The sequence below is a fragment of the Tachyglossus aculeatus genome, chromosome 5 (genome assembly GCF_015852505.1).
Source record: "Tachyglossus aculeatus isolate mTacAcu1 chromosome 5, mTacAcu1.pri, whole genome shotgun sequence".
Lineage (NCBI taxonomy): Eukaryota > Metazoa > Chordata > Mammalia > Monotremata > Tachyglossidae > Tachyglossus > Tachyglossus aculeatus.
The window spans coordinates 78,390,331-78,408,505 of record NC_052070.1 but is presented as its reverse complement, the minus strand read 5'-3'; the positions used below and the strand labels follow the sequence as shown (position 1 = coordinate 78,408,505).

The 18,175-nt window shown below is 41.8% G+C and overlaps 1 protein-coding gene and 1 non-coding gene across 2 annotated transcripts in view; both read left to right on the top strand.

Annotated features, from left to right (window-relative positions):
- CSGALNACT1 (chondroitin sulfate N-acetylgalactosaminyltransferase 1) overlaps nucleotides 1–18,175 on the top strand; it is a 305,040-nt gene that overhangs the window by 40,391 nt on the left and 246,474 nt on the right. The window lies entirely within an intron of this gene.
- Nucleotides 267–390, top strand: LOC119929369. Its single transcript, XR_005451496.1, has one exon. It is a non-coding gene; the product is annotated as a small nucleolar RNA SNORD22 (small nucleolar RNA).

Below are 18,175 nucleotides of genomic sequence, written 5' to 3'. Positions count from 1 at the left end.
ACTTTGTAAGCGTTTATCACTCTTCTCCTGAAAACCCTTCTTGGCTCCTTAGTTGTATGATGTTTCAAATGTATTCCCCTGCAAATTTCCAAGTTAAAACCCCTGGAGGATTCACTTGAGCTTTTGCCAAACCAGAACTCTGTCAGCAGACTCCAGGATCTTCCAGGAAGCCTGCCATGATTGATTTAAAGCACCCCAGGCTTGTCAGCCCAATACTGACCCTTTGCACTTGTGAACTTCATTCCTAGTCTCAGTTTTCGTGTACACATGTCTATTTAAACCTCCCCACGTCTTAGCCCCTGGCCATCTCCAGAGTCTGCAAAGGCAAATCCACTGGAGCTGGCAGGGGAGAGAGGAAGAGGAGTGCTTTAAAGCACTCCACCACCATGCCCCCTCCTAGCTCACCTCACTTCTCTCCTTCTACAACCCAGTCTGCACACTTCGCTCCTCTAGTGCTAACCTTCTCACTGTGCCTCGATCTCATCTATCTCCCCGCTGACCCCTAGCCCATGTCACGCCTCTGGCCTGGAACACTCTCCCTCCTCAAATTCAACAGACAATTACTCCCCTCCCCTTCCAAGCCTGACTGAAGACACATCTCCTCCAAGAGGCCTTCCCAGACTAAACCACTCTCTTCTACATCGCCCTGACTTGCTCCCTTTGCTCTTCCCCTTCTCCCAGACCACAGCACTTATGTACATATCTGTAATTTTATTTACTTATATTGATGTCTGTCTCCCCTTCTCTAGACTGTAAGCTCACTGTGGTCAGGGAATGTGACTGTTCATTGCTGTAACGTACTCTCCCAAGCACTTAGTATGGTGCTCTGCAAACAGTAAGCTCTCAATAAATATGACTGAATGAATGAATAATGAATATATTATAATAATGATGGCATTTATTCAGTGCTTACTATGTGGAAAGCACTGTTCTAAACACTGGGGAGGTTACAAGATGATCAGGTTGTCCCACGGGGAGCTCACAGTCTTAATCCCCATTTTACAGATGAGGTAACTGAGGCCCAGAGAAGTGAAGTGACTTGCCCAAAGTCACACAGTTGACAATTGGCAGAGGCAAGATTTGAACCCATGACTTCTGACTCCAAAGCCCGTGATCTTTCCACTGAGCCACGCTGCTTCTCTGAATAGATTATGAATATATTATGCATTTATTCATTTCATTTATTTGGCTGTTTCGTCCTTGTGTGTTTGGACTGCTTCCTGATTGTCTTTCCAACTTTTACTCTCAGTAAATGACTTCTTTTGGCTTCCCTCATGAAATTTTGAACTCCTTGAATGCCGGAAACTTTTGGGAACCTAGTTTTTCCTAACCTGTGTCTTGCTGCTACTGTACTCTCCCAAGTGCTTAATTTTTAAAGTGTCTAGCACCCATGTCCTTGAAAACCACAGGTAATGTTGGCATCCATAGTTGGGAAGCCTGTAAAGACTTTCTATCTGGTCTTTCTTTAGTCTGCTGATATTTTTGGACAGGGTTTACTACATGAAAGTGATCAAAGGTGTAGCCAATCAAAATTGGGTGATTTGTAGGTCAAGTATTGATATCTGGGAAGCAGTGTGGCTCAGTGGAAAGAGCATGGGCTTTGGAGTCAGATCTCATGGGTCTGCCAATTGTCAGCTGTGTGACTTTGGGCAAGTCACTTAACTTCTCTGGGCCTCAGTTACCTCGGCTGTAAAATGGGGATTAAGACTGTGAGCCCCCCATGGGACAAACCTGATCACCTTGTAACCTCCCCAGGAAGTGCTTTGCACATATTAAGCACTTAATAAATGCCATTATATATACATATATATATATATATATATATATATATATATATATATTGATAGATAGATAGATATCTGGGGACTTTTTGGGGGGCATATGATTTATTTTTTTGCTGACTACACAAAGAAAATAAGTGCATAAATGGTGCCATAGTGGTTTAGGCCAGGGGTTCATCCAGGTTTTCTGCCTCTGACACCGACACCGCAGTGTGCTTGGAGGAAGAACGTGATGGTTACCAGTCTTGGCATCCCTCCTCGTGGTTAGGGATAAACTTCTTCCATCCCTGACTCTTCCTTTTCAGTGACCATTATGGACCTGGGAAAGGAAGGGGAGGAGGCAATCAAACACAAGTTTCTGATGTTTCAAATAAATTTAAAGTAATCTTTAAAAGGAACTTGTAGGCAGGTTGTTTAATTGTCCAATAATAAAGATGGCCAACAAGCTAAAAGAAATCCACAAGAGTAGGCACATGCAAGACAGATAGATCCTGGGCACCTTCAGATTTACCCCTCCACTTCTGTTACGGTGGAATGATTTTAAACTTGGTTAAGTATATGTCTCACCAAGGTTACACATGCCTTCATTACTTTCAGGCTAGATGATCCCAGCAGTCCTTATCATGTTTGGAACATTGAGAGGATTCAAGTAAATTTAATGGTTGTGGTAATGTTTATGATGACAAATCCTTTATTTAAGCTTGCCTGGTGGTGCTTCCCCCACAGTTTCCCATTTTCACCTCCACGTAGGCATTCACGGAGATGGCTACCTATAAAATGTTCTGAGATTAAAAGGGTATAAAGTAGAACATGAAGGCCAGAATTTTCTTTAGGTAATTTGTATCTGCTTGTCTGCTCGGCAGGGCAAGGTGACAGGGAATCTATGGAGGGAAACCGCTTCAGCATATTTTTATTTATAGGTTTGAATAAGCAAAATAAAATAATTTTTCCCAAGTGCAGGCTAAGTTATTTTTGTAGCACAACTTACAGAAAATTCAAACTGGACATACAGACACAGTCAACTGTATGACTTTCAGGTGATTAACTGGAACCCAGTTTCTGCCCGACTGGTCAGATTCTTCCTGGAGCTGTTCACCACACAATTTCCTCCTGTCTCACTGAATGTTTAGTTTGCCTCCATTCTGGAAGGTGTATTTTCCCAGGGGACACACCTTGAATCACTAGGTAAGTGATTCAAACCCTTTATTTGCCTGCCAAAGAAGTCCTGTTAATGGTTCTCAAAGGGTAAGATGGTGAAGTGGGCAACCCTGTCCTTTTGAATTAAGGGGCCGAGAGGCAGGGAGCTAAAGGAGTTGATTAAATTCTGCACACAGCTGTGCTCCTTTGGGAGCAGGGGGAATCCCCCAGCAGCAAAGATCAATGAAGCACTCTCAGAGGTGTTTTGCTTCTCTTCCTGATGTTCAAGATACTCTGAAAACCTGCCAAGATGGGAAAACCGTTTGATAATAATAATTAAGGCATTAAGTGCCTCAATTGAGAAGCAGCATGGCTCAGTGGAAAGAGCTTGGGCTTGGGAGTCAGAGGTCATGGGTACTAATTCCGGCTGTGCCACTTGTTAGCTGTGTGACTTTGAGCAAGTCAGTTCACTTCTCTGTGCCTCAGTTACCTCATCTGTAAAATGGGATTAAGACTGTAAACCCCATGTGGGACAACCTGATTATCTTGCATTCCCCCTCCAGGGCTTAGAACAGTGCTTGGCACATAGTAAGTGCTTAACAAATACCATCATTATTATTATTATCATTATTCTTACCATGTGCCTAAGCACTGTCCAAGTGCTGGGATAGACACAAGATAATTAGATCAGTTACGTACTCTTTCCCACATGGGGCTCTCGATCTGCCACATAGGGAAAACTGGCCTCTTCATTTAACTATGATGGAAACTGAGGACCAGGGAGGTTAAATGTCGTGCCAGAGACAGATCTGGGTCACTTTCACGTTTTAAAAAGGGATGTACCAGACCCTTTCACCAAAGAGAAGACCCTGGCATTGATTTGTATTCACCCCACCCAAGTCATTGTACAGGGGCTGCAAACAATTAAAGTATTGATTGCTCAATTTAATGGAAAAATGCTGTGTTCTGGGCTCATTTCATGTTAGAAAGTCATGCTTGCTTTCAAGCAGGCAGCCTGGGGTTAGGTGTTGGCCAGTCTTGCTCTGAATTTAGCTTATGAACTGAAAGAATCTGGCTCAGAATGTGGTAGGACAGGGTGAGGAGAGCTTCGGGAAGAATATCTGCTACTGCTTAGAGGGCAAGACTGGCTGGCTGCTTTTCCAAGCCTTGGACACAGGCAAGGAGATGGATCACGAAACGGAATCAGAAGAAGCACTTGTAAGCAGAGAGTTAGAGGAGCTATCTTTGAATTGGAGTACAGCCTGGAGGCAAAGCCTACTTGGTGTCAAAGGACCTAGGTAAGATGGGGGAGGAAGAAATGTGGGGCTATGAGTAGCATGTTTATTGAGAGAGAATGAGGGAGGGGAGAGCTGAATAAGCCAGGATGTGTATAAATGTATAAAATGTTCAAAGTGTTCCTCTAAATCTTCAAAATCCTGGAGTCTGAAAAAGAAGTGTTCTGGTCTTTATTTTCCATTCCCATACCTGGATTAATGCCCATCAGAGAAAAAAGTGGCCCGGTGGAAAGAGCATGGGCCTGAGAATCACAAGACCTGGGTTCTAATCCCAGCTGTGTCACTTACCTACTGGGTGACTTTGGGCATTTCACTTAACTTTTCTGTGCCTCAGTTTTCTAATCTGCAAAATTGGGGATTTGATACCTATACTCCCTCCTACTTAGACTGTGAGCCCCATGTGGGACCTGATTATCTTGTAGCTACCCCAGTGCTTAATTCAACGCTTGTCACATAGTCAGTACTTAACATATTACACTTATTATTATTAGCTGCTTCCTAATTTCTAAATTAAATATGGTGTCATACCCCAAAAATGCTGCAGTCTAGCTTTGTGGGTGGGCGGGGGGGAAGGGGGTGGTGTGGGTGGAGGGCACTGGGAGGCAGGGCTGCCCTGAGCCCACTGTTGGGTAGGGACTGTCTCTATATGTTGCCAATTTGTACTTCCCAAGCGCTTAGTACAGTGCTCTGCACATAGTAAGCGCTCAATAAATACGATTGATGATGATGAATAGGGTGGTGCAGAGCTGGTGGCAGTGCCAGTTTGGCAGTTGGGAAAGGCTTTGTGTTGCCATGACTTCTTTGGCAACATGGAGTCCCATATATTTGGAGTGAAAGACAGCTCTCCCCCTAATTCTCCCCAATTCCCCACCCTTTTACCTTTGGCCATGCCTGGGGCAGATGGGAAGGCAGAGATGAAGATCTAAGTTTAAGAAGGCGTTTGTTTCTACTTCCCAGAATGGAGCCGTAGACAAGTTGGCACAGAAGAGCGAGTGTTAGTGGTTTGTGCACAAATACGCGGCATAGGATTTTTGAATCCTAATCTAAATTCCAGTGCTGACTCACACCGCGCGGCCTTGGGCAAGTTCCCAGTCTGTAAAGCAAGGATTTAATACTTGAAATTCAGGATGCGTTAAAATGTGGAGATGAGCTTTAGAAGCTGTAAAAAGAACTCATCAAGAGAGATGATGGTAGGAAACCAGGCTTTGAGAAGAGGACAGGTAGTTGTTTTTAGGCTGGGGTTATCAGGTTCTTAATTTCACTCATTTCCCCCCTTCCCCTCCCTCTCCCAGAGGTCGGTAAGTGACTGCCCTTTGGGATTCAAGGCTCACACTACTGCCTGAGATTCTGTCTTTAAGCCAGTGCAAATGGTAAGACTGAATGATAAGCAATCTCTGCCACATCACCTGTGTGTAAAGATTATTTTGGTTACTGTCACATTTGTTTCCTAAAGCACTTGACACTGTCTTGTGTTTCTCTTGTTATTGTAATATAATCAAAGAGTCCCTGCATGTTTAATCCATGAGTACCATATCTTTTGTCTTTTGCTGTGCTTTAAGTGTCTTTTAATTGTACTTCCATCAGTTCACCAGAAGCCCTGTGGTGGGGGTTTGTGTTGATGATGTCTTAAGCAACATCGTACTGCAGCATGTGTGTATTCTAGGAAACCTGTGAGAATGGGGTAATTTATGCAGTTTTGCACTAATGGATTGTTCTGTAATTCCTCCCTTGGTGCCCTTTTAAAAGATTTCTTCACTAGAGTTGCTCTGGGATTTTCTGTACAGCCTTTTAGCAGCCACCTTACAGGTAAGCAACAGGTGTCAGTGTCCCCAGGCCATTTTGATATATGCTAGGTACATTGCCAGTGTACTCTGTTTTTTATTAACATGAGTTTTCACTAGGCTCTTTGGCTATTATGTTGTTAGGGAATTTTCACCTGACAATATGATCCTGTTTGGCTGCAGTTCACAGTGGTGTTAAAGGAATTGTTTGTGTGCAGTATTGGACGAGTACTACCTTAGGGCTTTTTCCTCATCTTAGGGTTTTACAAGAACATAAACTCCTGTGTTCTAGAAAAACTGTGTGAATTAAGTTCTGCACCCTTGCTGGTGGTCTGGTGAGGTATTATCAGACTGATATACATTCTTTTATATAAAAGATAAGTTGCCATCAAAACTCATCTTAAAGGAGGTATACCCAGCCAGAGGGGTGGCAGGTATCCACAGCTGCCCATTTAAGGTGGCAGAAATTCTTTCTCTTGCTGCCCCTAATTTGATACACATCAAAGGGCCTCTAGAATGTAAGCTCCTTGTAGGCAAGGAATGTGCCTACCAACTCTTGTACTCTCCCAAGCTCTTAGAACAGTGCTCTGCACACAGTAAGCATTCAGATATCGAGTGATTGATTGCTCTGCACATAGCAAATATCTGTGTGATGTAAAAATGCTGAACAAATATCATTGATCTGTCTCTCTTTTCTGGTGTCCAACATTTATCCTTACTTTTCCTCCCCTTTCCTCCAAGGAGAAGCTAGGAACCGGATCAGAGGGTAAACAGCAATCCCTAGGAGGACAGTGAAATAAATCTCCCTAGTCTTTTCCAAGTGGAATCCTACTAATCTCTCTCTAGTTCTCCCCTCAACTCAGTTACCCTAACAGCCACCAGGATTTTTTTTGTAAATGAAATCATGTTGTTATTTCTTCCAGGGATTGTTTTATCTGTTAATTCTTAGGGCAAGTTTTAGCACTTCAGTGTGGAGGAGGCTTGATCAGTTTCAGGGAAGTTAAAAATTACAGAATCAATGGTACTGAGTGCTTACTGTGTGCTGAGAACTGTTTTAAGTGCTTGGGAGGGTACAATAGTTAGAATTAGCAGACATGCTCCCTGCCCATAATGAGTTTTCAGTTTAGAGGGGGAGACAGGCAATAATATGAAGTGATTTATAGTATGTAATTTTAAAGATATGTACATAAGTGCTGTGGGACTGTCTTCAGGTCATAAATGTTGCAGGAAGGAGAGCTGAGCTGGGGAAAAGAGGGTATAATTGCGGAAGATGTCTTAGAAAGAGATGTGACTTTAATAATGCTTTGAAGGTGGAGGGAGTGGTGGTCTGCAATATGTGGAGGGGGAGAGAGTTCCAGACTTGGCGGGGTGGGAGGAGGGATGTCGGAAAGGGGTCGGTGGTGAGGTAAATGAGATCGGGGCACAGTAAGCTGGAGCTAAAGGAGAAGAGTGTGCAAGCTGGGCTTTAGTAGGAGATCAGTGAAGTGAGGTAGGATGGGTCGAGCTCATTAATTACTCCTCCTATTCTACTTGGCAGGCATTAGGCCTACGATTGAATAGACTATCCAGACTCTGTGCCTTCTTCTTGATGGTTTAGGGAAGGAGCTCCAAAATGACCAGAGGAATTAAGAATACAGTACTGTACTATGAGAATTCATGAAATATTTGCGGTCAAACTGACCTCTAAGGAAATTTTATCGGGACCAAGCCTGGGAGAGGAGATGTCTTAGAAGTGACGAAATAATTGCTTTCACATATAATTGCTTGTTACCCCATCTTTAAATGGGGATTAAATCCCATTTAGACTGTGAGCCCCATGTGGGACAGAGACTGTGTCCAACATGATTAACTTGTATCTACCCCAGTATTTAGAACGGTGCTCGGCACAAAGCAAGCACTTAACGAGTATCATAATAACAATGCTCTGTAATAACAACAATTCTGCCCATCTTCCTGGAGAACAGAGTGGAGTGGAGCTTAAATTGCAGCCCGAGAGTTTAGCTATAGGAAAGAACTTCTTGACAGTAGGGGTGATAAAGCACTGGAATAGGCTATGAAGAGAAACTGGAATCTGCATCCCTGGAGACCTTTAAAAATTGAATTAACGACCATCTGTCTCAGATGGTTTAGGTGCAGTTCTGCCTGAAGGTTGGGAACTGGACCAGATGACATCTGGAAGTCCTAGATTGCTTGCTTGCTGAATTTAAAAGGTATTTGAGGATGAGGGATCTCTTCATTTGTTTGATGCTTTTGACTTGAGCAGCAAAATATACTGAGCTCTGTGAACAGAAATGAAGGCCAGCTGAATTCCTGAGGAGTTCTGTTGCTTTTGTCCTGAACCACGCTGAAGACTGTCAGGACAGCATATAGTGTCATTTTAATTTCCTTACTCTTTTCAGGGAGAGGAAGGAGATAAAAGTGCACTGGCCTTTCTGATTTTGTTTTTCCTCCTTACAAAGATTAGAAGTTTGTCTCCAGGAGTGTGTGTATTTTTGTTTCAAAAATTACCGCTTTGTTAGCCACATTTCTCTTCCTCTCCCCACCTCCATCGTCCATCCAAACCAATTGGAAAGCAAATCTTTGCTAAGGAAGTGAAGGCCTCCAAATGAAAGGCATCCTACCCAGGGTAAACCATATGGTTGAAATAGTCAATCGTATCTGAGCGCTTACTGTGTGCAGAACACTGTACTAAGCGATTGGGAGAGTACAGTAACAGACACATTCCCTGCCCACAATGAGTTTACAGTCTAGACGCGGAGACAGACATTAATTTTAAATTACAAAATCCAATCTAAAGTGTAATGTGATGCCCCATCATCAGTGCCACTTGAGGACTTATTGTGTGCAGAGCACTCGTAAATGCGTGGGAGAGTACAATACTGCAGAGTTGGTAGACACTATCCCTGACTGCAGTGAGCTTACAGACTAGAGGGGAAACAGATATTAATATAAATAATTTATAGCTATGTCCATAAGCTCATTTAGGTCACCAAAGTCCAGTAGTGTAGCTTGTTTCCAGAAACAGTGGAGTAAAGAAGTTTGTTTTTTTTTTTCTTGTGCTTCTGGTCGGGTGGTTATTTAGTGCGGGTGGGCCCCCCCCCCATGTTACTGTCATCTTCTGCCTTCCTTAAAGCTCATAAATAGTATTGTAGCCTGGCAGCTTAATGACTTAAGTGAAACGTCTACTCTGGGGGAGGTAAACCATTAAAGGAGAGTTGGGGAGGGATTTTAGTTCCACTACTCTCAAGGCAAAAAGGAATTCAGCTGCTTCTGCCTGTACCTTGCCATTCTACACACTGCTAGAGACGGCTGGATAACTTCAGTAGTCTTTGTGCACATAATAGGCCCTAAGTAATTTTCTCTGCAGCAGTACCACAGGCTGTCATGAGATTGAGGATTACAGTTTTTAGGTGAAAGTCTTTATTCTCCTGCCTTGTCTGGAAAGGTTTTCAAAAGCAGCATGGCCTGGTAGAAAGGGGCAAAGGACTGGGAATCAGCTGACCTGGGTTCTAATCCGGAAGCAGTGGAGCATAATGGAAAGACCATTGGTCTGGCAGTCAGAGGACTTGGGTTCTAATCCCAGCTTCACTGCTACTTGTCTGCTGAGAGACCTAGGGCAAGTCACTTAACTTCTCTGTGCCTCAGTTCCCTCATTTGTAAAAGGGGGATTCAATACCTCTTCTCCCTCCTACTTAGAGAGCCCCATGTGGGACGCGGACTGTGTCAAATTTGATTATCTTGACTGTACCCTAACGCTTAGTACAGTGGTGCTTAACCAATACTGTCATTATTATTGTTAATATTGTTCTGCTGTGGGGCCTTGTAGAGATAGATAACACAGGCCTAATCCTGCTCCAACGCTTGTCTGCTGCATGACCTTGGGCAAGTAACTTCTTTGTGCCTGTTACTTCATCTGTAAAATGGGTTTTAAGACTGTGAGTCCCATGCAGGACAGGGACTGAGTCCAACCTGATTTACTTGTATTCACCCCAGTGCTTAGTACAGTGTCTTGCACATAGTAAGCATTTAACAAATACCATTATTATTATTATTATTAATAAAAGTCCCTCGAAACCCTAGGAAGAAGGTGTTAGTAGTGAACTAGGATGTTGTTGGCTTCTCTTTGCATGGATTTCTTCATACCCTGGACTGCGGTGATTTACCTGTGGAACAGTGAGATAGTGTCAGGACTTTCCTGATTTTTGCCTTGTTGGGGGAAGTAGGGCTGGGAGTGTGTGCTTTTTGGAGCCAGAGTCTTGGCAAGAGGGTAAATAGGACTACCTCTGAACCAGCTCTTCTGCACTCAGACACCCTTACTACTTTTGGGCCCAGGCATCTTTACCCCCCGGCCCCTCAAGGCCATTACTTTTGCTCTTCCTTTCACCTTTCCCTTCTCCTCAATCCCCCATGGCACTTAGCACTGTTGGTGATTGAAAGGGTGCTCCTGAATCTGCCAGAAGCTCATTAGAGTTGCTTCCTTTTTTCTTTTCTCTCCCCTTTTTTAGTTTTCTAAAGAAGATAAATCCTAACTTTTAACATATCAGCTGACGGAAGTTCTCATTTCTGGGAAATTCTCCAGAGTTGCTTCTACTCCAGGGCTCTTCAGATAAGTTTGTTAACAGGCTGCTGACTTTTAAATGAGATGAACCTGGGAATGTGAAATGTCAATGACAATTTATCAGGGACAAATTCAAAGTGTTTTCTTTGGAATAGACTCTCTTACTGTGGTTTACTCATTCTTTATCAAAAGAAAATTTGTATTTTACAAATTACATTATTCCAAAGTATAATAAATTCTTTATATTAATGTCCATCTCCCCCTTGACTCTAAGCTCGTTGTGGTCAGGGAATTTGTCCACCAATTCTGTTGTGTTGTACTCTCCCAAGCATTTAGTATGGTGCTCTGCGTTAACTGCTCAATAAATACCATCAACTGACTGAAGTGATTACATGCATTGTGCTTTCGATATATCTGGGTCATCCTTATTCTCCAGTGTGGTAAGGAGAGGGGCTTGAGTGGCAACTCTAGCAAGAACTTGTATTATCAGAAGTTCATAGTATACTATTCTCTCCAAATTACCACAGAAAATTGAGAATGGGTAATATCCTCTAGTTGGATAATGCAGGAGACCAAAGGTTCCTTATACCTGGTTTGTGAATAGAAGGGGGAAATAAAATAAGATCTCCTGGCCTAAACATTATATAGTAGCAAAATTCTAAGGCTAAAACATGTAGTTATGCTGATTTGAGTCATGAAAATATTTTAAGAATTGCATATATTTGGTTTATATTTTCATAAATTAGTTCAATCATTGTGCTTATGAGACACATTCCAATCCACTTAGTTTTCTTTAAAAAAAGCATAACCCTGCTGGAAGTTTCTAGAATGAGAAGTTTTTGACTGAAAATGTTCTTATAAGGTGGAAAAAAGGAGAGTTAATTGTCTGACATCTTTCCGGTATGATGTGGTCTCTGGGAATTTGGCTAGAGTGAAAAAGCCAAAGTGGATGGCTATAAATGGTATGTTAAAGTCCCCAGTGAGGAACATTTGCAGTCTACCAAAGCAAGTGGACATGATTGATTGAATAATAAGTGGACATGATTGAATAAGAATTATGGTATTTGTTAAGTGCTTACTATGTGCCAAGCACTGTTCTAAGCACTGGGGTAGATACAAAGTAGTCAGGTTGAACACAGTCCAAGTCCCACATGGGGCTCACAGTCTGTATCTCCATTTTACAGATGAAGTAACTGAGGCACAGGGAAGTGAAATAATTTGTCCAAGGTCACACAGCAGACAAGCAGCGGAACTGGGATTAGAACCTGGGTCCTTCTGATGTCCAGGCCTGTGCTCTATACACTAGGCCACACTGCTTCTCAAGGAATATAGCTGTGCTCATGGATCACATTTTGTACTTAGATATTTTTTTTTAATCCCCTTGTGTGAAGTCTAATTAGAACATGGTGCAAAGTTATTCCCACATTATTATTCAGGAAAAATACTTTGGCAGTTCCTTGACAAGCTTGGGATCCTGGCTTGCTTGTCTTTTTATTTTTTATTTTCTTCTATGAACATGCCAGCATATAGATGATGCTACATGAACGTTTGAAGAGCTGAGCTATAATGAGGTCATGAAACAAACTTGCTATGGATTTAGAATTAAAATTTTCAAAATAACATACTCAGATTTGTAAAATCTTGAGTTTACTTTTTCAAAACCAATCAATTAATGATATTTGAGAGCTTACTCTGTGGAAACACTGTACCAAGTGCTTGGGAGAGTACAGTTTAACAGAACTGGTAGACATCCTCTTGTCCCACAAAGAACTTACAGTCTAGAGGGGAAGGCAGACATTAAAATAAATTCTGGACATGTTCATAAGTGCTATGGGGCTGAGGGTAGGGTGAATATCAAGTGTTTAAAGAGTACAAAGCCAAGTGCAAAAGAGATCTGCATTTTTTATTGAAATTGATTTAAGTGAAAGTATCTTGAAATACTTTAAAGGTGAAGTTTAAGAAGCTAAAACAAGAAATAGCATGCTAATTTACTGCATCCTGAAGTTGCTGAAGTTGGCAAGCATTCCCTCATCATCATTCACCTTGAAAACTAACATTTTTAGAGATGCTACCACCACAGGAGAAACCTCTTCTTAGATCTCATTCCCCAAGCGGTACAATGCATTTATTCAAAGATTTCTGGCTTGTGCACATTCCCATTCCATGCCCCTTTTATGTCAGTAATTGCTAACCAAAATTTTAATATACAAGATGCAAGGCTGTGAGCATTAATCCCTCAACAAAAATTGCTTTGAGAAGCACAGGAACACAACAAATATCCTTTAGTTTAAGTAACTCAAGACAGGGCTGTGGCAATTTTATCTTTCAGCTGGGAAATTTAAATTACAAAGAGGTTAGAAAGATGTAGTTGGACAACACTAGTCCCAAGTGCTTTTCTGTGCATCAAGCAATCAATTCTTAGTGGAGGGAGGGAAGAGGGGTAGGAAAGGGGTTGTGACATCTGACCTTTCCATCCACAAATGCACCAGGGCTGATCAGGCTACAGCAGTTGCTGTCTAGTCGGTCCTTTTGGGTCCTCTCTAATAGAAATGGCTAATGGTTTACTGTCATTAGTGAGGAAAAGCTCTTATGTTATAATTTTATTTAATGTTTGTATACAAACTTCTCCCTTAATGGACTAGCCTGTGACATTTTTCTGCTTTTAAATACTATGTAACTCATTAAAGATAGATAACAAAATTGATTTTTCCATTTAGACATTTTGGAAAGTGGCACCTTCTCCCTCCCACTCCCCCCGTTTTAAAGGTTGTAACGTGATATCATTACACAATTTGGATAAAGCATGATGGGCATATTAGAGAACGTTCTTTCCACAATTGCAAATATTTTGGATATTAACCTGATTCATAAGGAGATATGGTGTTAGAAACAGTGACTGGGGCAGGTCAGTGGAAAGAGCACGGGCTTTGGAGTCAGAGGTCATGGGTTCAAATCCCGCTCCACCAATTGTCAGCTGTGTGACTTTGGCAAGTCACTTAACTTCTCTGTGCCTCAGTTCCCTCATCTGTAAAATGGGGATGAAGAATGTGAGCCCCCCGTAGGACAACCTGATCACCTTGTAACCTCCTCAGTGCTTAGAACAGTGCTTTGCACATAGTGCTTAATAAATGCCATTATTATTATTATTACCCAGCCTCTGCCTTAATTTTATTGTATCATACTGCACTTTGTGTTTCTTTTGGTTTTACTACAGTATTTAATAAGAGTGGCAAGGTCATAACAATAATAATAGTGATATTTAAGTGTTTACTATGAGCTAATCACTGATAATCATGTTAAAGATAATCATGTTGGGCACAGTGCCTAACTCTTGCTGGACTCACAGTCCAAGTAGGAAGGAGAGCAGGTGGGTTTTTGGTTTTTGTTTTTTTTTTCCAATGGTATTTAAGTAAGTGCTTACTATGAGCCAGGCACAGTGCTGGGGTAGATACAAGATCAGGTTGGACACATTCCCTATTCCACATAGGACTCAGTCTTAATCTTTCACAGATGAGGCAAGCGAGGCACAGAGAAGTGAAGTGATTTGCCCCACGTCACACAACAGACAAGTGGCAGAGCTGGGATTAGAACACAGATACTCTGATTCCCAGGCCTGTGCTCTTTCCACTAGGCCATGCTGCTTCTCAGTGGGGTACTTAATCCCCATTTTACAGACCAGGCACTAAGAAAGCACTCCGCTGTCAGTGGTCATAACAGCCATACAAATTTGTATCCAAAAACTGTCCATCAGAAAACTTTGAACCATCTACTCCCTAACCCATTAGTTCTCAATGAGCCACCGGTCACTTCAATACAATTTCCCCACAACACGAGGTTCTTCAGAACTAGTAATGATCTTTATATTCATTATGGGCAGGGGACATGTTTACCAACTGTTATATTAAACTCTCCCAAGCACTTAGGACAGTGTTCAGCACACAGTAAGTGTTCAGTAAATATGGACTGTTTTTTTTTTTTTTTTTAATTAAGAGCCTCAAGTACCCAATTCCTTCAATGGAGCAGAATGTTTGACAATACTCAAAGGCAACAAAATACACAAATCATGGAATTTATAGCTTTGAATTAGTGGATCATTCTCAATAGCATTTATTCAGCACTTGGAGTGCATAGATCACTCTACGCAAAACTAGGGAGAGAACAAAGGAGTTAAGATACAACCTGTATTCTCTAGAAGTTTACAGGCTATGTCCCTCAAAATTAAATTATCTTTAGGAAGGTGGTCCCATTTTTTTTTCCCTTGTTGCTCACTGAGTTGTGCATGACAGGTACTTAAAATTCCCGTTATGGGAGTGATGCAGGTCTTTTGCTTGTAAGAAAGGAGATAGTTTACTTCCAGTAGTAATTTTGCTCTTCTGGACACACATGCTACAGAATTGTCACAGAAGAAGTGCTAGACGAGGAGTCAGAAGATCTGGACCTGGACTATAATTTTTGGCTTTCTGAGTTTCTGGGGCCCCAGAGTGTAGTGTAATAATAATTATGGTGTTTAAGAGTTTACTATGTGCCAAGCACAGTTCTAAGCACTGAGGTAGATATAAGGTAATCAGTTTGGACCCTGTCCACAGAGGCTCCCCATTTTACAGATGAGGTAACTGAGGCCCAGAGAAGTTAAGTGACTGTGTGTAGAACAAACATTGTACTAAGCACTTGGGAGAGTACAGTGTAACAGAGTTGGTCGATAGGTTCCTTGTCCACAAGGAGCATCCCTGGGCTCGATGGGCTTGGGCCAAATTCCCTCCCTCTCTGACTCCCCTTTATTTGCCATCCTTTCCTCTAACCTCCAAATTCCAGTAGCCCTGTTCATGATTGCTTAGTTCATAGGAAAGAATGGCTTTCTTCTTGGCCCAGTAGCCACACTGAAAATTAGGGCTTCACATCTACGACAAGAAAAAGTTCATTTTAGAATTTGTGGGTCTGGGGCACATGGGAAAGGCATTCAGAGTCTTTGATAATTTAGCTGGAGCAATAGGATTGCAGACCTCTCAGGACATACAGTTAGTTGTGAATTACCACTTTTACTCTAGCTCTTCAGAGTTACTGAAAATTCTATTTGAGGATACCCGTAGGAGGGGAGTGATGAATGGTGTCAGCAGAAAGCTTTAACTGTCACATGGCTTCATCTTTACAACTCTTAAAGTTTGAGACAATGGAGTTTGACTTTCTGGGTGAGCTAGAATTTCTGTACTTTTATAAATGTAAATTATAGATTTTTCAAACTGAGATAATAGAATCTTCTCTTTTTTTTTACATTGAATACACTGGCGTGCCAAAGATTCACTGCTATGGTAGATTAAATAAGTTTTGGGAGTATTTGAGGTCGCCAACAAATTTTCTGGATCTTTCAGTCTTGAAATAGAACCCTCCATGATGTGTCACAGCCCCAAATGGTAACTATATGCCGGAAAAATGACTATATAATTTATACAAAAGGTATGACATGAATTTGTTTTCAACTGGGTTGTCCTCAATCTCCTTTTCCTTGCTCTTATCCTTCCCTTAAACTACCTCCAACACATTTCACATTCAATCCCCAGAATATAATATGCCTCCCTAGAGGATTTCATTTTTTACAGAAATTGGTAAAAACTATTTAACTGCAGAAATACTGTAGGGAACCATGTAGCCATTGCAGGACTTGAAACAAAATGAACAATTTATTTTTTAGTGTGAACTTGGCGCTCAGTCCAAGTGCCCATTGGTAAAATATGGTTTAATACCTCTACTCCCTCGTCCTTTAGACTATCAGCCCCATGTGGGACAGGGGCTGTGTCTAACCTGATTATCTTTTAATCTATTTCAACGTTTAGTAGAATGCTTGATAGTGCTTTATGAATAGTAAGCGCTTAAAAACCACAAATTGTTATCATCAGAGCAGACTTTTCCAGCTCCAACTGATGGGGAGGCCTTTCCCAAGTCAGTTGGTTCATCCCCAACCTATTGCAGACACAGTTAACGGCTGGAGGGGTGGGCTGGGCCTGATTAAGACTTGACAAAGAAGGTGGGCTCCCTAAGAACAAAACAAGCCCCCTCTCGCTCTGCCCAGAGTACTCAGCATCCTCTGGAAACATGCCCCTTTCCAAGTCAATTTGGTTCATTTTGAGCCTCTTGGTGCTGAGAGTGGAGGAAAGAGTGAGGACAGGTGTCTATCTGCTGGCTCTGTGGATCTTTTTTTAAGGCAATGTGCCCCCTTGATAATTAAGCAAAGGACATCCAAATGCAGAGATCCTGGGGCACCTGCCTTAAGGGGATTTGGGTGTGAGTCGCAGCACAGGGATGCTTGCGCCTGTGGATAGCATTATGGGCCTATTAAAGGACAAGCAATCATCACTAGTGAACTCAGCCTTCCCAGGTTAAACTTCTCAGCTGATCCTAAAGTTGGACCCCAGAAGAATTACTAATTACAAACCTTTCAATTAGATTGGGAATGAAGCTGCTTCTATTTATGCTCTTATTAGTAATATAATTGCGGCATTTGCTATGCACAAACTGTGCCAAGCAGTATACTAAGTACTGCTGTAGATACAAAATAATCAGATGGAAATAGTCATTGCGGTTATTTCCCAAACAAGTATTGACTTTGCCTCAAGCAGATTCAACCATGGAGAGAGTGCTTTTGTATTTCGTAGTTTTGCTGAATTCTTCTTTTTTATGATTTTTCATTTTGAAGAACTAAACTAATAGCATACTTAACTGAAATACCCAACAAAAATTGTAACTGACAATTTAGTGATTATTTGATTAAAAATCTATTCATTTATTTTCTACATCTTCAACCATGGCATTGGCTTGAAAAAAATTCTCTTCAAAATCATGGAGGGTTTTTAAATACTTGCTGCTTCTCAGTCAAAGACAATAATTATTATGGTGTTTAAGTGCTTACTTTGTGCCAGGCACAGTACTAAGCACTGGGGTGGATACAAGCAAATCAAGCTGGACATAGTCCCTGTCCCACGTGGGGCTTACAGTCTCAATTACCATTTTCAGATGAGGTAACTGAGGCTCAGAGAAGTGAAGTGACTTGCCCAAGTTCACAGAACAGACACGACGATGTTTGGTGTTTATATTCTGATAAGCTGTCATTTTGAAGTGGCTGGCAAGACTGCACTCAGAATGGTTTCCCAAGCAACATGGAGGATTTTCTTAGGTTGACCAAATTTCCCTGAGCTGGTTCAGATCCCCTAACTTGGAGTTGGGGTTGGAGCTGATTGGAAAATGAGTTCTACCCTGCAGTGACCCTTGTAGGTGCTCCTACTACAGATTTTGTTCCATCAACATGCTCTGTGAGGGTTACTGCTGGGGGGAACACATTATGGACCCAAGCCTATATTTTGACGCGGACATCTGTCACACTTAATATGCCTTTACCCTGCTTCCACCGCCAAATCATGGTGGTAAGAGAAATGGCTTTGGAGAGAAAAAGTGTAATCATTTCTTGGATTATTGAAGCAGTTGAACATTACCATTTCTTTTCAGTTGGCTTCAGTGAAGGGCTTGGGGTGACTCTCAGAAGGTCTTAGACTCTTATGTTAAGTGAATTTTTATGGCTCTTTGAAATAGATTGCTATTCCTATTGTAAACATTTAAAAACAGGTCTTTTGCTGA